At 39.8% G+C, this 22,171-nt stretch overlaps 1 pseudogene; it reads right to left on the reverse strand.

Moving 5' to 3' along the window:
* Positions 1 to 5,536: 5,536 nt before the first annotated feature.
* LOC121443778 lies at positions 5,537 to 20,745 on the reverse strand (annotated as a pseudogene).
* Between the last annotated feature and the right edge of the window lie 1,426 nt (positions 20,746 to 22,171).

Genomic DNA, 22,171 nt, shown 5'->3' on the forward strand with positions numbered 1-22,171 from the left:
TAGCTCTTGTAGACCAGACTTGCCTCAAACTCCCAGAGATCCTCCTGCCTCTGCACCCAGGGTGCTGGCATTCAAAGTGTGTGTCACCACCACCCAACTCAAACATTCCTTTGTGCAAGGAAATTTGCTTTAGGGTAAAACTGGCTTAAGACTTCATGGGGGTAGAATGAGCTTGCCAGCTCTGAGACCAAATGAAACTAGGATGGCATAGAAACACTAAGCAGAACCAAAGGAGAGAGAGAGAGAGTGACAAGGAGAAGCATTGCGTGAAGTAGAAGGTTCTTAAATGAGAGAAAGAGCAGTTTTGACCAGTTTCTAAGAAGGGATAAGCACAATGAATTTGCTGGGGCAGAAATACTGTATGCAGTTATCATGAGGAAGAACCAAAGTATGATTTGATAATGAAAATTGTGGGAGGAGAGGGAAGAAGTGGCTCTCCAGGGTGGATGTACTACTGTATGCTGTCCAGAAGAGAGGATAAAAGACTTTGTATCTATGGAGCCTCTTTTTTGTCCTGTCCTACACAGAGGTCAATTGAAGTAAACCATTTTAAAAAGTAATTCAAATGAGTTGTGCTCCAGATAAGGGTGGACTGAGAAAATATGGAACTTCAATCTTTCCAATGTTAATAAAGGGTGATACAGAAATCCACCTCTGAGCAATATTGCCTCTGTTGTTATAAGAGCCCCATAGATACTTCCAGGATGTAATGATACTTGGACATTACCATTCTGCCACAGGAATCTCATTTTTTGCCAAGAGATTTTCAAAAAAAAAAACCCTGATAGCCAAGGTTCCACGGGTATTTTCAAGCTTTGCCTGAATATTGGTATACCATACCTTTGACCCAGAAGGTCTACAATTTTCTTCCTGTGACCACCAAATTGTGATATTCTTTTTGGACAAGCAAATATTAGACCTCACTTGTTAGAGGTGTCAAGCTTACTTTCTCTGAAAAATGAAAAATATAATCACATAATGAATTGTTAAAGAGTGTCCTTATTTCTCATGAATCCCTTCTGTGACCACAAAAGGCAATTGACACCACCAGTTTGAACCGAATTAGACACCGTTATACAATACATACATCCTGATGTTAAACTTTAACTAATCATGTTGGGGCAATAGATGATAAGCAGACACTAACAAACCACAGAAGAATTATATTGTAAAAACATAAAGAAAAACATTTCTATGTTACCAATCAAGTATTCATTTTAATACAGTTAATCCTATATTTTGTGCTTCAAATAAAATGAAACATAAAATAATTTTTCAAGCATAACAGAGAAGAAAGAAACCATATTCCAGATCCTGTGTATATTTCCTTATGCAACCATTTTCCATGAAACTATGTATATATATGGCTTAATAGAGAGCTGTGTGGCCTTCCAGATGCAGGATGATATTCAAAAGGAGATTCTGAAGGGATATTCAGTGTTAAAAAAATAATAACTTCTAAATTTTGCATGCAAATGGATGGAAATAGAAAATACTATCCTGAGTATCCTGATGAACATGGGATGTACTCACTCATAATTGGTTTCTAGACTTAAATAAAGGTCAGTGAGTCTATAATTGGATATTCTAAAGAAGCTAAATAAGAAGGTAACACAAAGAAAAACATATAGCTATCCTTTGGGTAGGGGAACTAGACAAGATTGCCAGGCAAAAATCGGGATCTTAAGGGTGGATGGGGAGGGGGGTAAAGGGAGGGGAGAGAAAAGTGAGAAGGGTAGGATGGGGAGAACTTGGGGCAACAGGATTATTGGGATAAAGGAAGATTGAATAGGGGAGCAGGGAAGCACATATCTTAATTAATGGAGCCATCTTAGGGTTGGGAAGAGACTTGGACCTAGAGGGGCTTCCAGGTGCCCAAGGCAAGGTGCCCAGTTAGTTCCCGGGGCATCTGAAGGTAGGGAACCTGAAATGATCGTATCCTATCGCCATACTGATGAATATTTTGCATATCACCATAGAACATTCATCTGGCGATGGATGGAGATAGAGACAGAGATCCACACTGGAGTACTGGACTGAGCTCGCAAAGTCCCATTGAGGAACAGAAGGAGGGAGAAGATGAGCAAGGAAGTCAGGACCAAGAGGAGTGCACCCACCCACGGAGACAGTAGGGCTGATCTATTGGGAGCTCACCAAGTCCAGCTGGAATGTGACTGAAAAAGCAGGGGATAAAACCGAATTCTCTGAATATGGCACACAATGAGGGCTGCTGAGAAGCCAAGGACAATGGAAAAATAAACAAAATAGAGCTTAAATTGAAGCTCACAATGATGGGAAATACACAGAGAATTTTGATATTGTATGCTATTTTGCTCTGTTTGAATTGTCTGAATTCTGAGGAAGGAACAATAGCTACTAAAAATTATTTGTTTATAAATGCTGCTGAACTAATCCAACATTGATATTTTGAAAATTCCTTGACTATGAAATTTGGATCTAAGGACATGATGCATTGAAAAGGAGTTTCTTATTTTGTTTTCACAGAGGGTGAGAGTCTGTGGATTGCCTCTATCCCAATATGGTATGAAGGACCACGCCCTCCTGAAAGGTAGCTGTGAACATCTTTACAATGCTTCAATCAACTGCCAACTGAGATGAAACTAGCACACAGGTTATACCATGAAACGCCTACTTACCGACGCCCCCATTCAACAGGAAGGAGTTTGGAGAGAAAAAAAATGGCACCCATGTTCCCAAGTATGGTTTATAAATGTTCTTTTATATTTAAAGGGGGATGTAATATAGATATGAATAATTTGCATTAGTATAGATTTTGCAATATTGATAGAGATTTAAGGTCAATTTTCTTATATGTATATGCATATTTGATCGTTATTAAGATATTGTGATTGTGTAGTTCACTTAAAAATGTAATGTATATAGGTTGTTAATGGATAATCATTAATAATAGTCACGTTAGTAGTCATGTTAGTTAGATTTCTAGCTATATAGATATATATTTCAGTTAGATAGGCATTCTTCATATCTTTCTTAGACTACGAAATATGCTATTTAATGTTTTTATACCTTATGGTTTTGTGACAATGAGACAATCTGCTCCTGGCAGCAACAATCTACTTCAAGAAGAAGGTGGGCAATGAAGAGGATACTTATGGAGTTTGATAGCTATTTGGGCAAGAACCTGCTCTTGCCTGAATGATTGCATAAACTGGACACACAGAACACGCAGAGAGAGGACTACTAAACTAGCCTAATGGTGAGATGATCTTTTGGTATTCCTGATTCATGAAAGAGTCTGCAAGACATTCTTCAAGACAAGCAGATAGTGACTGCCTTTGAAATTTTCTGCTTTGTGGTAATGTCTGTGGGCCTGTAGGCTGAGGATGGATACCCTAATGGTACTGTGGAACTTTGGGTGACTGACCAGGCAGCGAGATGTCTCTGTCATTTCTAGACTTTGATAATGGCTTACTTTTGTTTGCTTAGGTAATATTGTATTCTTCTGGAGTCTTTGATGGAGTTGAAAATAGATAGATAGTTATAGTTTTCCAATATTATGATAAAAGATAAAATAGATATAAATATTGTAACTGTCATTCTTGCTTGATAAGTGTTCTGTTTTGTTATGTGTTATATTCCTATGTTAAAGTTAAAGATTCAATTCTTGTTTAAACAGGAATAGGGGAAATGATGGAGGATAGGTCATTGGTAAATTAAATGAAGAAACTGTTTGCCCTGATAGGTTAGAACATAGGTGGGTGGAGTAAACATAACAGAATGCTGGGAGGAATAGGAAGTGAGCTTAGAGACACCATGCTCCCCTCTCCCGGGCAGACAGGGTAGCTCTGATCTCTGTGGCAGATGGCGATGCAGCCAGCCACCAGGTCAGACATGCTGAATCTTTCCTGGTAAGCACACCACCTGCTGAAACATACATTATTAGAAATGGGTTAAGAGGCTGAAAATAATGGGCCAGGGAGTGTTTAAAAGAATACAGTTTTTGTGTTCTTATTTCGGGGCATAAGCTAGCTAGGCGTCCATGGTGCTGGGGACGCAGCCCCGCTGCTCAAATTACTACTATAAAGGGGGAAATGGAAGAAGGGAAGGAAGAAAAGAGAGAGAGAGATATGGAAGAATGGATGAATTCAATCATTCATTGGAAAAATGAGTGTACCGATGAATGAGGAAATCTAGAAGGATAAAATGTGCTGCATTCCCTGTGAAAGTCAGGTCATATGAAAGATGGACATTGTTTTCCACTGAGGAGGAGGCTTCTTTCATTTTGTCTTCTTTCTGCTCCAAGCCTAGCCACAATGGTGATGGTGAGGACTAGGAGAAGAAGAGGTGAGGGTGTACCAGAATGCCCTGGTAGAAGTTCTCACACAAATTATGGCCAAATCACCTGACCTGTGACAGCTTATCTACATGCTGGACCCAAACTGGCAGTTTGATATCTCTAACCTTTTAACCAAGTTTGTGAAGATCAAGGAAGCAAAAATCGCCCCGTTACAGGATGGCAGGGTCCTTACATGATGGGAGTCAGACATCAATACCATACTGGTATTTGGGGGTCTGATGGGTTTGTGGGGTCTTTGCCACACTCCACCTAGCATCAGGGATTCCCTAATTTACTGATTTGATGTAGATTGGTGTATTCATCATATGTGGGCATGTCATACATTAGTGGGCATCAGAGTGTACATGTTTATCCTGCGTGTGGGTGCGTCTGTCGATGAGTTTGATAGCCCAAGTCCTACAGAACATGATCAAGGAAAAGGAACACTGTTTTCCAGATATGGCAGGGCAATTATTTAAATAAACTCACAGGGTTGGATGTCATGCAAAGGACCTATGAGAGTTCAAGGCATGTCCAATCCAGGCATGACAAAGTAGGTGGCAGACAGAATTCTGACAAAAGGAAGTAGGTAGCTTGACGTCCATCCCATTGCAGAAGAGCAACTCAGAGGAGACACTTTCCTCTAAGCAGGAGGCTCCTGGTCACTCAATATTCTCCAGTGGAGATCAAACATCCAGTGACTTACAGTCATTACGAATTAAACTATTCATCAAATGAAACCTAATTTTCTCTGAATTTGAGTCTACATTTGTGTCCCTTCCTGATTAATTTACTCTTAATTCTCTTAAGTCCCAATACCTCACTCTGATATCTGTCACATCTTTCCATTTGACATGTTTTTCCCTCAAGCTTTATCCCGCCCCGAGATCCTACAACTTTTTGTCCCCTCTCCACTACTTCCTAGACAGACATCTTGTCCTTTAAAACACCAAGCATCCCCAGTCCATCCTCTCCAAGGGGAAAGGCCATAAATCCTGCTTTGTTTTGAGGCATGTATTTTTGTGATGCCCCATTCACCAAACACAATCCATCATTCACCAAAGAACAAAACATGTTCACAAATTTTTCTTTTTCGAGCAAGAATATTTCATTGGAAAAAATACCAGGATTAATAGAAGACCTGAGGTATCTCTGAAAAACAAACACATTCCCCAAACACAGTTTTAAGTGTGCCCCTCAAAATTTGAGAATTTCACTTCAACAGATTTTCACTAAATCATAGACATAGATACGGAAGTCATTATCAAACTTGATGAAATACACAGAAGGTTTGGTGCGAAATTGGCAAATAGTTTTACCTATCTCTCGGGTTCCATGTTTTTGTTGTACTGCACACTTTTGCCTGCCAAGTAATCCCTGCCTAATTCCAAAGTCACCTCTACTGGAGGACATTCAGGCATGATGTGGACGTTGCCTTCAATGGAGTCATCAAGATGGTGGTAAACGTACAGGACTGGATCATTCTCCTTGACAATGAAGAAACAGGTTGTTATGGTCCGCACCTCATCTGGGACCATGCCACTGTACTTCCCCTTAGAGTCTGGCATGATATGGAGGTTGCCTTCATTGTAGTCATACTGGAGGATGTAAATGTACAGGACCGGAACTTTCTTGTAGGTAATATAGAACCAGGTCTTCATGATTGGCACCTCCTCTAGGACCATCCCATTCCAGTCTTCCATAGAGCCATTTGTGCCCGTGAATGTATATTTCACTGCTCTGCCAACTATGGTGTTTGACAGATGAGTGTCTGTCACCTGAGGAAATGGCACATTATTAGGCAGGATCTTAAGGTTTAAAATCCTTTCATCGCTGTGAAGCTCCAAGCCATAGACACAATCAATCCCATCTTATTTCAACAAATAGAGAGAGGCATAAGTTGGCAGTTGATCTAGAATGATGGCTTTCCACTGGGAGACTGGTTCATTGGCTTCCATACAGCCATTAGAATTTCTGCGGCCAACAATATTCTCCAGGGCCTCAAAAGCCTTACTCAGTTTTTGCTTCTGGAGAGATGGACCATTCGTCTTCTGGAGAGGTGGCATGCATCTCATACTAAGAGGCATCTTTATCATGGTGGTAGACTTACTGAGATAGGCCACAACACTCATGTTCCACTGTCTCTTGGCTCTCTTTCTGTGCTTGGGAATCAGAGCTGCCAATCTCTGCATTGGAAGAATTCTTCAGTTTCAAACAGAAAAGAAGTGGTTTCCTCCACCATAAGTGCCTGCAAGGATAAGAAGGGGCGGATGTGAAGTCAAGACTCTTTTCTGGAAGATCTTTGGGGCTGGTGTGCTGTATAGATTTGGGCTGCCTAAATATGATTTGGTCTTAAGAAATTCATAGGAAAATTATCAAACTATTGTCTACAGCTCAGTATATGTGTATCATAGATACATTCCTGCTGCCAAAAGGCAATGGACCTCTAATAAGAAACCTAATTTCGTATGCCTATGCCCAAAGTGAGAGAGAAAAATCTGAACAGATGGCAAAGAATTCGAAGGACAGCCACTTCTCTCCTTCCCACTCAAGCTGTTGGTTAGGTGGTTGATCCAAAACCACCTGCGCAAGGTCATGGCACTCCAGTCCACTGGTTCTATGTATTGTGTCTCTTGATCCAGACCCAGGTGTAGTATTAGGGGTGGCGGGGCCTCTTCCCCAGCACCCCAGCACCCCAGCCGCCCGCTCGGCTAGTTTATGCCCGAAATAACAACACACAAACTGTATTCATTTAAACACTGCTTGGCCCATTCTCTTCTAGGCTAATTCTCACATATTAATTTAGCCCATCTCTAATCATCTGTGTATGGCACCCCAAGGTGCGCTTACCAGGAAGATTCTAGCCTAGTCCATCCTGGGTCGGAGCTTCATCCCGGGAGTGGGGCATGGCGTCTCTGCTGAGGCGTCTGCTCAGGAGAGCAGAGCTGTGGAGTCTGAGCTCACTTCCTCTTCCTCCCAGCATTTTGTTCTGTTTACTCCTCCCACCTGTCCTCTAACCAATAAAATGGGCCAGGGCAGTGCCTTTATTAGCCAATGACTTTCCTCCATCATTTCCCCTTTTTCGGTTTAAACAAAAAAAAAAAAGGCTTTAACTTTAACATAGCAAAACTACATATAACAAAACAGTTATCAAGTAAAAGTTACAATAATCTTTATCATAACTAAGGAATACTATAACTATAACTAACTATTCTTAACTCCATCAAAGACTCCAGAAAGATATAATATTACCTAAGTAAACAAGAACTAAGAAACTTCAAACTCTAGAAATGACAAAGACATCTCGCTGCCTGGACAGTCACCCAAAGTTCTTTTGTACCATTGGGGCATCCATCTTCAGCCTTCAGGCCCATGGTATCCAGCAGACATTTCCATAAAGCAGGAAAATTCAAAGTCAGTTCAGTCACTATCTGTTGTGTCCTGCAGAATGTCTCGCAGACTCTTTCATGAATCAGGAACCCCGAAAGATCATCTCACCTTAGGCAAGTTCAGTAGTCCTCTCTCTGCGGGTTCTCTGTGTCCAGTTTATGCAATAGTCCAGGCAAGAGCAGTTTCTTGCCCAAATGGCTATCAAACTCCATAAGATGCCTCTTCGATGCCCATCTTCCTCTTGAAGTAGATTGGTGCTGCCAGGAGCAGAGTGTTTCATTGTCATGAAAAGTCCTAAGTTATTAAAACATTTAAAATGCCATATTCTATAATCTTTGAAAAATATGAAGAATGCCTATCTAAAATATATCTACGCACATCTAGAAAATATTAACTAACATGACTACAAACTTTACTATTATCGATTATCCATTAACAACCTATATTTCTTAATTATACCGTACATATTTAAATGAACTACACAATCACAATACCTTAATCAAAATAAGAAACACTTATATATATAACAAAATTGACCTTTAATCTCTATCAATAAAGCAAAATCTATACTAATGTAAATTATTCATATCTATATCATATCCCCCTTTAAATGTAAAAGAACGTTTATAAACCATATTTGGGAACATGGGCGCAGTTTTTTCTCTCCAAACTGCTTCCTGCTGAATGGGGGCGTCGTTAATTAGGTCTTTCATGGTATAACCTGTGTGCTAGTTTCATCTCAGTTGGCAGTTGAGCGAAGCAATTTTCTGAAGGTGTTCACACCAACCCTTCAGGAGGGCGTGGTCCATCATACCAAATCGGAGTAGAAGAAATGAACAGCATCTCATCCTCTGTGAAAACAAAATAAGAAACTCCTTTCCAAAGTATCATGTCCTTAGATCCAAATTTCAAATTTAAGGCATTTTCAAAGTATCTATGTTGGATTAGTTCAGCAGCATTTATAAACAAATATCTTTTAGCAGTTGTTTGTCCTTCCTCAGCATTCAAACAATTCAAAGAGAGCATAATAGCATACAGTATCAAAATTCTCTGTGTATTTTCCATCTTTGTGCAGCTGTGTTTTAACCTCTATTTTGTTTATTTTTACTTTTAACTCTTTGCTTTTTGAGGCAGGTTCTCTGTATCTTTGACCTGAAGTAACTCTGTAGACCAGGCTGTCTTTGAACTCTCAGAGATCTGCCTGTCTCTGCCTCTCAGGCATTCGGGATTAAAGGTGTACACTACTACACCTTGAACTCACAGAGATCTGTTTGTCTCTGCCTTCTAGGCACTGGGATTAAAGGCGTGTGCTACCACACACAACAACTCTCTTCCTTTTTTTGTTACTTTAAGAACTTTAAATTTTAGTCTGCATATATTTTTAACACACTTCAAACCATTTAGAAATTTTCTTTGTCTTTGAATCTCTCTTTACTATATATCTCTCTTTTTCTGACCACACCAGCCTTTAAATTACTGAGCAATATGGGTAGGATTAAAGGCGTGGCTTTGCCAGCTAGATCCAGTCCATTCCTTAGCTTTCCAGCCTCATGGCTGAGGTACTGGCTGTAGCCAGCAAGCGAGCTTCAGCAGCCTGTGTTTGCAAACCGCAGGGACCGCCTGCGTAAAAGAGTCAGAGTTTGTCCTGGCAGGACAGCCCAGAAAGCCGGCATTTTTAAATGGCGCAGCTTTTTTCCTGCTATGGCTGAAAACCGAAAAGCATGCGTTCAGCTTTTCGTCAACACCGTTTAAGTGTTTCGTGGCAGGACCTCTTAATGAGCTGCAGGCTTTGCAGCTAAAGCTGAGTCAGGAAGCCTCTCTTAGATGAGGCGCTTGCTTGCCTCTAGCAAGCAGAGTAGAACAGGAAATTGCTGCTACCAAGAAACCAGGCACAATGCTTTCATTTTGTTCAAGAATTACTTCCCAAGCTGTCTCAGGCTTTATGTGGAAGCAGTTGTCCACGTTGGGCGCCATATGTAGTATTAGGGGTGGCGGGGCCTCTTCCCCAGCACCCCAGCACCCCAGCCGCCCGCTCGGCTAGTTTATGCCCGAAATTACAACACACAAACTGTATTCATTTAAACACTGCTTGGCCCATTCTCTTCTAGGCTAATTCTCACATATTAATTTAGCCCATCTCTAATCATCTGTGTATGGCACCCCAAGGTGCGCTTACCAGGAAGATTCTAGCCTAGTCCATCCTGGGTCGGAGCTTCATCCCGGGAGTGGGGCATGGCGTCTCTGCTGAGGCGTCTGCTCCCGCGAGGAAAGCGGTCGAGTCTCCGAGCTCACTTCCTCTTCCTCCCAGCATTTTGTTCTGTTTACTCCTCCCACCTGTCCTCTAACCAATAAAATGGGCCAGGGCAGTGCCTTTATTAGCCAATGACCTTCCTCCATCACCCAGGTTTATTACATAAAGCCATTCCATGTATTCACTAGAGAAGTGAGTTTTGTGAGACAAACTGCAAAAATAAAGACTCATTAATCTGGGCAACAGCACCATTTAGAAATAATTAATATCTTTTAAAGCACATATGGACAACGAGGATCTTCGCCCCTTTCGTGAACTGATGAATTGGACCTTGATAGCAAAGATAAAGTGGGAAGAATACCTGGCATTCACTGTCCCCACAGCTATCAAATATAGAAGCTGTTAACAACATAAATTTTAGACTCACAGGAGATTTGAAGGAAACCTCTCAGGGACTACAGAGGTCCCTGTTTCTTCCTAAACATATTTACCAAAAGAAAATGTCTTGGCTCTCCAGATTCCATCTTCTGGAAATGTTCAGCTGCCTAATCCTTTTGAACAGTTGTGGAGCCCAAGAGCTGAACTCACCTCCTCAGCCACCGTGAAGATAGTCAGCCCACCTTCACAGAAGACTAGTGCTTCATGTGGAACAGTGTTGCCACCCCCAACCAAAGCTTTGTGACATCATCAAGACTCTACTTAGGTCATTAAACCCCTCATAGGCAGTTTTCTTCCCTACTAACCCACAGAAATATATGTCCTATAATGCTGCTCACACAGCCCCCTGGAGACCCAAAATAAAACCTCACTCATCTTCCCAAATACATGAGTCATATTTTGCCAGGTAACCCAATCTCTTTTTGTGCCTTTTCTGTAAAAAAGTCTTTGGTGTCTGAGTCAACAACTCACATTTTTTTTTCTAGCTCCAATCTCTTTATTGGTTATCTACTATTTATTTTTATATTACTTCATAATAATGAATGTCAAAATTTCCACTTCGTTTCCTCCTCCCACTTTCTTCTCACTCCCTCAACAAACCTCTCCACTCCTACTCCAATTTAAATTGATGGCGGGATACCTTGACCTGTTTGAAGTCCAAGCCTACCCTTCATCCATCGAGATTTAGGAAGGCAAGCATCCACATAGAATATGATCACAAAAAAGCCTGTATATGAAGTGCAGACAAATGTCAGTGCCATTATCATTGGCTTCTCAGTCTGGTCCAATTGTCAGCCACATTCAGAGCTTCCACTTTGATTCCATGTTCTTTCATTCCCAGGCCACTTGTTTAGTTGAAACCCCCTTTGTTCAGCCACAGTGTCTCAGTGTGAGGACCAAGCCATTTTATTCCTGACATCCTTGCTCTTATTCTCCATCAGTCGGCTATTCAACTGGAGTTTGGAAGCTCCATCTAGTTTTCTGATTTTTACCCTGACTTGATCTCCATCTTGGCCATACAAAAGTTCCATGGTGATATTCAAGATAGTCATCAGTCTGACTATAGGATAAGGCACCCATTGTGACTATAGACATGGCACACTGCAGTCAACCTCTCCTCACCTGCCCAAGTTCCTCTAGGGGGTCACCCCATGCCTCTAAGAACCCCTCGAGAGATAATGATCTTGACAACCCCAGAATGGCCTACTCAATTAATATCATCAGTGTATGTGCATTAACTTGTGTGTGTGTGTGCGTGTGTGTGTGTGTTTAAATCACAATAAAAACAAATGGATTGTAATATTGAAATTTCTTCTCATCTTGAGAAGAATGTTTGCTACAGACATACTGTCATAGTAGTACGGAGAGTGTAAGCTGTCTCAGCAAGGAGAAGTAACTAGAGGAATCCCCCAGGAGTTAGACTCAGTGTCCCAGGAATTACGCCCAAGGAAAGTCAATGAACTCATGGATGGAAGATAAAACTCAGCATAAATAACACTCCAAATCATTTAGGTGGAACATGAGATACTCTTGCAACAGTTTCAAGATGTCAAAAATGCCTGGACTAGAACATAAGGGGAACACAATGATGTTGAGCTGAGAGTGCATGGCAAATCTGATTGGATCTGGCAAAAATTATGGAAGCATACCAAGGAAACCACCAGGGGGACAAAACCCTAAGAAATCTGTATGACAAAATATCATGTTTACAGTTCTGTGATATTTAGACAAAGGAAAGATCCTAAATATGTCACTGCTACACTGGTGATGATTAACCCATTCCATCGTAGGGTGACTCCCTGTTGTGTTTAAGATAACCTGTCAATTCTGTCTATTTAGGTACAGGGAAATTTGCATTGTTTGCAGAGATTAACTAACAGCATCATTTACTGAGAAGCAAAGGCAAGGCAAAGCAATCATAGCCATGTTGTTGAATGCTGATGATGTTATTGGGAGTTTTGTGGGTATTTTCTTAAAGGGAAATCATCGGTGACTCTCATGTATGAAGAGATCCTATCTCTGTGATGTGTCTGGAAGGACTGAAATAAATAAACTAAAATAGTTTTTTTTCTCACCTTCTAGTAACATTTTTTTTTGCTATATCCAAATAAGTGTGTTGCATGAGTTTCTTCCACTCCTTCAGCCAATAGCCACTGAGATACCAGCCCATTGAGGTGTGGTCTCTCTCTCTTTCAAAAACCAACATTTACCTTCAGCTTGATCTCTTGCTTCCAGTTTCCCTTCCGGCCTCTATGCTTCTTTCCTGATCCCACTGAGGGCTTTTGTCAGGGATGGTCATCTGTAAGTTTTTGCCCTTTAAAGATATAATCATTCTTTTAATCACGATTCTAAACTGGTGTGGGGGATTATTTGACTAAGGAAAGGAGAAAGCATACATAGAGGCAGGAAACCTTACCTTTGCAAATGACCCATTTGGAGGCCCTACTTCAGGCTCCTCTCATCTACTATTCTTGTTTTTTTTATTAGTTTAGGACAAGATTAAAACTCAATATAAATGTCTGTGAACACTGAATGAGTTAAGTATGTGTGACCACCTTGATGTCTGCCTGTCTGACAACAGGGGCAGAGTTCATGGGCATCTGACGCATAGCACAGGATTGTCAGCAATCAATCTCTGGTCCACCTAACTCTACAGCATAAGAGTTGTCATGGTTGCTCATCTGATCCTCTTCATATGATCTCCATCCACAGAGATGTCAAAAAAATCCTCCCCTGAAAAGGCAAGTTCTTTTCAAATGAAAGATTATACAGCAGAAGGGACATGGAAGATTTATTAGGGCAAGCTCTTGAAAGGATAAAGTGATGGTAGTAATTCATTGCTTAATTAAATAAAGAAACTGCTTCCCCTGTTAATTTAGAACATATTTGGGAGGAGAAAGAGAACAGAATGCTGGGAGCAAGAAGCAGTGTGCTCAGAGACACCATGATCCACTCTCGTGGGAAGACGTGATAGCTCTCCTCTCTGAGGCAGAGGGCAATGCAGCCAGCAACCAGGTTAGACCTGTTGAATCTTTTCTGGTGAGCACACTCGTGATGCTACATAGATTATTAGAAATGGGTTAATAGGCTAAACAAATGGGCCAGGCAGTGTTAAAAAGAATCGTTTGTGTGTAATTATTTCTGGACATTAGCTAGCGAGGCTGCCCTGGTGCTGGTGACGCAGCCCTGCTGCTCAAATTACCACAGAATGGCACTCAGACATGTGGAAAACTGAATCCACTGAAAGCCTGAGAAAGCCCGGGAACGAGTAAAGCATGTTTTCTTTTTAGCATCTATATCTCGGGTCTGCACTACTTGCTAGTAGCAAGCAAGCACACTCATTTAAGAGAAGATTCCTGACTAACCTTCAGGTGCAAAACCCTGCAGCTGTTAAGAGGTCCTGCCACGAAACATTTAAATGGTGTTGATAAAAGCCAGCTGAATGCTTGTTTGTTTTCAGCAGTAGCAGGAAAAACAACTTGTGTTATTTTAAATTGCCGGAATTCTGGGACATCCTGCCAGGGCAAACTCTGACAGTTTGAGTCAGTATGTCCCGCTACAAAGAGAGGGCTTCAGTGTTGTCTTTTGCAGCTTCTTTGATGGCAAGGACCTTGAAACACTGTAGACTTGTGGCACTGAATGCGGCCCTGGCCGCTACTTCAGCCAAAAGGTTGGAATTTCAGAAAGTTAAGGTATGGGCTACATCTAGCTGGCAAAGCCACCTCTTTAGTCTTACTGAGATTGCTGTGTAAATTAAAGACTCATGCAGTCAAAAAAACAAAGAGAGGTATAGAGTAAAGAGAGATTAAAAGAAAAAGAAAATTTTTAAATGATTTCCAGTGTGTTAAAAATATGTGCAGGCTAAAAGTTGAAGTTCTTAAAGATAAAAAAAGGAAGGGAGTTGGTGGTTGCAGTAGTACACACCTTTAATCCCAACACTTGGGAGGCATAGGGAGATTGACCTCTGTAACTTCAAGGTTTGGTAGCACACACCTTTAATCTCAGTGCCAAGAAGGCAGAGACAAACAGGTCTCTGTGGGTTCAACGTGTAGGAGCATACACCTTTGATCCCAATGCTGGGAGGCAGAGACATGTGGATCTTTGTAACTTCAAGTACACCCTCTTCTACAGAGTTATTCCAGGTCAAAGATACAGAGAACCTGTCTCAAAAGGCAAAATAAAAAATAAAAATAAATTAGAGCTTAAATTGAAGCTAACAAAGATGGAAAATACACAGAGAATTTTGATACTGTTTGCTATTGTGCTCTGTTTGAATCATTTGAATGCTAAGGAAGGAGAAATAGCTGCTAAAAGATATTTGTTTATAAATGCTGCTGAACTAATCCAACATAGATATTTTGAAAGTGCCTTGACTTTAAAATTTGGATCTAAGGACATGATGCTTTGGAAAGGAGGTTTTTATTTTGTTTTCACAGAGGGTGAGAGTCTGCGGATTGCCGCTATCCCTATATGGTATGATGGATCACACCCTCCTAAAAGGTTGCTGTGAAAATCTTCAAAAAATAGCTTCGGTCAACTGCCAACTGACATGAAACTAGCACACAGGTTATGAAGGCATCAGTCATAAACAATGCCACACCAGTTTGGAATTATGATTAATAGGCTGGTATTTACTTAAAGGGGAAATAACTTACAGATCACCGTCAGCCCTCTGCGCAACCAGGAAGGAAGTCTAGTCACCGGCAGAGCAGAAAATGAACAGAGCGAGGAGAGGGAAGTGGCCTCTTTTTTAAAGAGAGAGAGACCACGCCCCAATTGGCTGGTATCTCAGCAGCTATAGGCTGGAGGAACGGGAGGACCTCCCACAACAACTCCCCCTTTCGTTTAAATAAGAGAGTTCTAAACCTACTATGAAATTATATACAATAAGTACAAATATCCTATTCTAGCTAGATTAGGTCTTGTATAATAAATAACTTGGCCAAGTGATGAGAGAAAGTAACTACATTAAAATAGTCTTCAACCCCATCAAAGATCTGAGAAGGGAAATAATGTTATCTGGTTAATTAGGAAGTTGAGTAAAACAACTTCCAAAACATGCAACAAATCACAGAGACAACTAGCTACCTGGACAATCACCCAAATTCACGTTAGCAGCATTGAAGCAACCAACTTTGGCTAAGGCCTAACATAACTGACAAATCATTTTCAAAGGCAGGTAACTTTTTGAAACTATCTTACCCTGTCTAGGCAGGACATGACTGTCTTGTTTTATCCGTTGATGCACGCTCTGTATCTCTGTCAGTGGTTGAGGTATGGTCATTTCTTTGCCCCAAGGCAAGTTCTGCCTAAAAGAAAGGCTCCAGGTGGAGAGTCTTTGGTGTTCAACATTCTCTCGGGAATAGAGTGGTGTTGCCAGGAGCAATTGTGTCTCACTACCACTAAACTCTGAGTTAGATTAAAGGCCATTTTCTACAGCTCTTTGAAGAAATTGAAGATTATCTATCTATACTGAGTATAATCTCTATATATCTAAAGAACCTGATTAGTCTAATTATAAATGACAAACTTAGATGACTATTAGTCTATACAATTCTCAATATCTATCTAACTTAAAGACTAGGACAATAAACGACTATGAAACAAATGAGGACAATGACCTCCAAATATAAACAATGTACAAATATACTTTGCAGTAGTTAAATATATATCAATACACAAACATTATATAAGTATCTTAATCAGAGGTAAAAATGTACACTACAATATGGTAAATATATACAATATATATATATCAATACAATATATGTCAATACATAAAAATATTTTAAACAGAGGTAGAAACATGCAGGCATACAAAAGTCAATACAATTTAACTTTGTGTCAATATACAAGTATCCATACCAATATATTGTCTAAAAACAGTAACTCAGAATTACAAATCTATTATCCTATCATCCACTTTTTTTCAAATGATTCCTGAGCTTATTAAATTCCTCCTCCAACCCTCAATCGTATACTAATTATAATCAACCCCTAAATGATGTCCCTAAACCCAAGGGCAAACTTTACTGGGAGAGGGGCGTTGACCTCTAGAATTACTTACAGCGGTCATGGGGGTGACGCTCTCTCTGGGGGATCGTGTAAAAGTAAAATGATGGTTAAATTTCAAGATCAATGTCTTTTAAAATTGCCAATAGTCTCTGAGTATTTTGTGCTGGTCTGGCCAAAAGATTGTATAAGATGTGCACCATTTCAGCTAACCAAGTTGGAATTGTCTTGTGCAGCTGGTACCAAAAGCAGGTCTTGTAGTAGCACTATCAGTATCATGACGTCATATCAACCGGGTGGAATTGTTGTTATGGGGCCCCATCTTCTTCCTGGAAACTTCAAATGTCACCTCAGGAAAAACTCATTGTTCATTGTGAAAAACTTAAACTTTTTTCATATATATATCCACACACACACATACACACACACACACACACACACACACATATATATATATGCATGTATATTCATTGAAAGGCATGATCTATATATTCAATGAAAAGTATGATAGATATGAAGAAAAGCAAAGATGTTTTCTAAATTCATATTTCTTTCTGTACCCCATCATCGCTCTTAATATGAGACAGAAACTCCAGAAATTCTGGTTTTTCTCTTACTAACGGGCTTGGAAATTGAGAGGGACTGAGCCAGAGTCCAACTTCAGCACCAGCTTTATAAATTTAGAAATATGGTTTAATATATTTTACTTATACAACTCATTCAGTTTTTTTTTTGAGATTTCCTATTGGGCAGGTATTTTTCCATCTGTCAGTATCCAAAGATCCAGGGTCCCTTGAATTTTTCAACGATGGGTGTTTTCCTGTGGAGATAAGAACAGATCCCTGCCCCAATTTTATATGTTTTTCTTACTACCTGTATGAATATCATCATTGTGGATGAGTTGTCATTTGTCCTTTCCAAGAGGTTTCTCCTCTTCAAATGGAAACTTTATTAATTTTGATGGTATCCACAATTTTTCCTCCTCTGTGGAAACAAGAGCAAATCCCATTCCCCAATGTAGCACATCTCCTGGCTTCCACTTAGAGGTCAGCACATCTTTGAAATAAATTGGTTGATTTAGTTCAGCAGACTTTTCCATTATCCAATGTCTTTCTGCTGCTGTCGTTCCTTTCTCGTTAGTGTTAAGAAAATTCAAGGTTGATAAAGCATTATGTAATCTATTTCCGGGGTTATTTATGGTCCCTTTCTGTTTGTTCAGCATATGCTTTATATTACGATTTGATCTTTCTATAACTGCCTGACCTGTAGGATTATTTGGTATACCTGTAATGTGTTTTATACTATAATACTCAAAAAAGTGTTTCATTTTCTTAGATACATATGCTGGACCATTATCTGTCTTTATTTGTGCTGGTACACCCATGATGGCCATAACTTCCAATAAATGTGTGATTACTGAATCAGCCTTTTCTGAGTTCAGGGCAGTAGCCCATTGAAAACCTGAATACGTGTCTATGGTGTAGTGTACATATTTTGATTTACCAAATTCCATAAAGTGGAACACATCCATCTGCCAGATTTCATTTCTCTTAGTGCCCTTTGGGTTACTCCCTGCAGGCAACACTGTTTGATTATAGAAAGAACAAGTAGGACATCTCTTGATAATGTCCTTAGCTTGTTGCCAAGTAATGGGAAATTCTTTCTTTAGGCCTTTACTATTGACATGATGCCTCTTATGACATTCTGAGGCCTGCAACACACTTCCAATCAATAATTGATCAATCTCAGCGTTGTCTAGGGCTAGAGGACCAGGCAGACCTGTATAGGGCCAGATGTGTGTTAGGTACATCGGACAAAGCCTATTCCTGACTATCTCTTGTACCTGGTTAAATAATGAAGTCAACTCTGTGTCATCTGGTATAAATTCAGCGGTTTCAATATGCAAGATAAATCTTTCTGCATATTGTGAATCTGTAACTATAGTAAGAGTTTCTTTAAAATCCCTTAGCACCATAAGAATGGCATATAATTTTGCCTTTTAGACAGAATGATAATGGGTTTTGTTCCACCTTACTCAATCCATCTGACTTGTAACCTGCTTTCCCTAATTTATTTGCATCCGTATAGAATGTGCAGCCTCCAGTTATTAGAGCATCACATACAATTCTAGGAAGAATCCCAGAAGTTCTTTTAATAAGGTTAAGTCTACCATTTTAGGATAGTTGCTATTAATTTCTCCCCCAAAATTAGCAAAAGCTCTTAGCCACGGTTCATTGTCTTCCCATAACTTTTTTTTTATTTATTCAGTCGTAAAAGGCACTATAATTTCTGCTGGGTCTATACCTGCTAGTTGATGAAGTCTCAGCTTACCTTTTATAATTAATTCAGAGACTTTTTCCACATAAGATTTTAATTTTTTACTTGGTTTCTTAGGTATAAATATCCACTCTAAAATAATATCTTCCCTCTGCATTAGAATCCCTGTAGGAAAAATTTTGGAAGTCAATATGACTAGGATGCAGCTAAGATTTGGGTTCAACCTATCCACATGTGCCTCCTGTAATTTTTCCTAAATCATTGTCAGGTTATTTTCTGCTTCAGCTGCCAGTTTTCTTGGACTATTCAAATCTTTATCACCATCTAAGTTTTTTTAATGATCATGTGTTATCCCAACAGCTGGTCGTAGACTGGAAATGTCTCCTAACAATCTTTGGAAGTCATTAAGGGTGTTTAACTGGTCTCTCCTAATTTGTGCCTTTTGCCTTTTAATTTTCTCTAACCCTATTCTGTAACCAGGTAATTAATAGAATTTTCTCTTTGAATCTTTTAAGGGGCAATTTGTAATCCCCATCTAGGCAAGACTTTCTTTACTTCTTCAAACATCCTTTCTAATGTATCTTTTTTTGAATCAGATAACAAGATGTCATCCATGTAATGATAAGTTATGGACTTGAGGAATTGTTTATGTATTATTTCCATTGGCTTACTTACAAAATATTAGCACGATGTAGGACTATTGAGCATACCCTATGGGAGGACAGTCCATTAATATCTCCTATTAGGCTGAGAATTATTATAAGTAGGCACTGTGAAGGCAATTTTTACTCTATCCTTTTCTTGTAACGAAATAGTGAAAAAAAAAACAATCTTTCAAATCAGTAACTATAAGAGGCCATCATTTTGGTAACAGAGAAGGCAAAGGAATTCCAGATTGTAGTGGGCCCATAGGTTGAATTACTTTGTTGACAGCTCTTAGATCTGTCACCATTCTCCATTTACCAGACTTCTTTTTTACAACAAACACAGGAGAATTCCAAGGGCTGGTTGATTCTTCAATATGGTGAGCATCTAGTTGCTCTTGCAACAGCTGTTCCAAGGCCTGTAGTTTATCTTCAGCTAGAGGCCACTGTTTCTTCCATATTGGATTCTCAGTTAGCCATTTTAAAGTTTGGGACCTGTTGGGACCTCTAAAGGTTTGATATTTGCTGTATGTTCTTATAGAGCCAGAATGGCTGGTGACCTATTTCCATAATACCTCATCATATTGTCCCAGAATTATGAGTTCCTGGAACTACAGGAATGTTAATCTGGGTATTCCATTGCTGTAGCAGGTCACAGCCCCACAAATTTATGGCAATATTGGCTATATATTGCCTTAGTCTTCCTATTTGTCCTTCGGACCCTATGCATTCAACACATCTTGTGCTTTGTTTTACATGAGATAGGGTTCTATTTCCCAGGAACTGAACAATTACACCTTGATGTGGCCAATTCAGGTGCCAAGATTCTGGGGTAATGATACATACATCGGCACCTGTGTCTAAGAAGCCTTCTATAAAATGCCATTTATACAGACCCTTAGCTTTGGTCTTTGATCGTTAATAGAAGTCTGCCAAAATTTATGTTTACTCTGTCCTACTGGGTTTTTTTGACTCATCCTCCACACATAATTCATCATTTACGCAAGTATTACTTTTTAAGGCAGAAATTGGAGCTTTTAATTTTCTTGGTGAGGCACATTTTCCACTGTGACTGGGAATGACTGGGCCACTGTTGGCTTGAGGGACTGTGAGAGGCCCCTCAAGGAGTTTACCAACGGTATTGGGTTGCCTTGTATGTCTGTTGTTGACCTGCATCCGTTGGACAAATTAAGGACTTTTCCACATCTCCTACATATACCTGAAGGCCTAGGTCTCCTATTTATGCCATTCCTAGAGGAGATATTACTCCTAGAAATTCTGTGCCTGCAATCACTTCTCAGATGTCCTAATTTACCACAATTAAAACACCTGGCAGTTTGATGTCTCCTCGTTGCTATGGAAATCACTTCCCTTACCCAAGATTCATCGTTATTGCTAAACGTCACAACATTCATCGTATGCTGAATCCATTCATCCATAGGTGCTGATCTAGACTTTAAAGGCCCAGTTATCTTTTTGCATTCTATGTTTGCATTCTCAAAAGCTAGAGATTCAAGAAGTATTTGTCTAGCTTCTGGGTCTGTTACCCCTACGTCCAGAACCTTCATTAATCTTTGCAAAAAGTCAAGAAAGGGTTCTCTCTGTCCCTGCCTAATTCTGGAATATGATTCTACCCTTTTTGCTGGATCTTGTATCCTATTCCAAGCATTTAAAGCTGCTTGGTGACTTAGACACAGTACTTCATCGTCCTAAAGAACTTGGACCTGTGGATGAGCATATTCTCCTGCACCAAGAATTTGATCTTGGGAAACCTTCACACCTTTTGCTCTTCCTTGCTGTTCCATATGTTTGGATTCTTCACTGAAATAAATTCCAAACATCAAGGAAGTTCCATTATCTAAAACTGCAGACACTAAAGGATGGAAATCATGGGGGGTAGCTCTAGCATTAGAAGCCCAAGTCCTCATCCTTTCCTTTACATATGCAGAGTGCAAGACATTAACAATAGCTTGCTTAATTTCTTTTAGATCATTCATTGCTATTGGCGTCCATCTAGCTTCTCTGACTCCTTTGAGCCTTTAGAAGTTGAAGCTTTGTCAGAATTAAGTATATTTTATGCCGCTAAATCCTTTGGTAAGCCAGTACTAATAGCCGGTGTTGGCATTATATCCTGTCCTTGTGCCTTATTACTCTGTTCACCAGCTCCAATCATTTCTTCAATCATTTCAAGTCTCTTTATTATTGCCTCTTTTGAATCCTGAATCTCCTGAACTGCATGAGTTTCTAGTAAAGATTGTGTGGTTCTTAGCAGTGCCATATTCTTCCAAAATGTTAGAATATGCAAAAGAATACTGAAACCCAGTAACCAGTAAATTAACTTATCCTCATAGTCATATAAACCTTGCATGATATAATCCATTGTATTGGTAACCAGAACAGTAAAATTCTCGTTGGAAATGATAACTGCCATATTACATATTATCGACCAGGTGGCGCTGTTGCCAAGTCGCGAGGAAAACAGGGTCCTTTTTCAGAATCTGCCTAGTATTTGTTAAAAACGGGAAAATGTAAGTTGCTCAACAAAGGAAATGTAATTAAATCATTTCCACAGAAACAACCTAGATGCCCTTCAATGGAAGAATGGATGAAGAAAGTATGGAATATATACACGCTAGAGTACTACGCTGCGGTAAAAAACAATGACTTCTCGAATTTTGCAGGCAAATGGATGGAAATAGAAAACACTATCCTGAGTGAGGTGTCCCAGACCCAAAAAGATGAACATGGGATGTACTCGCTCATAATTGGTTTCTAGCCATAAATTAGGGCCACGGCGTCTACAATAGGTGAACCTAAAGAAGCTAAGTAAGAAGGTGAACC

Source organism: Microtus oregoni, unplaced genomic scaffold (assembly GCF_018167655.1).
Source record: "Microtus oregoni isolate MIOR12 unplaced genomic scaffold, Mior012 000113F_000, whole genome shotgun sequence".
NCBI classification, from domain to species: domain Eukaryota; kingdom Metazoa; phylum Chordata; class Mammalia; order Rodentia; family Cricetidae; genus Microtus; species Microtus oregoni.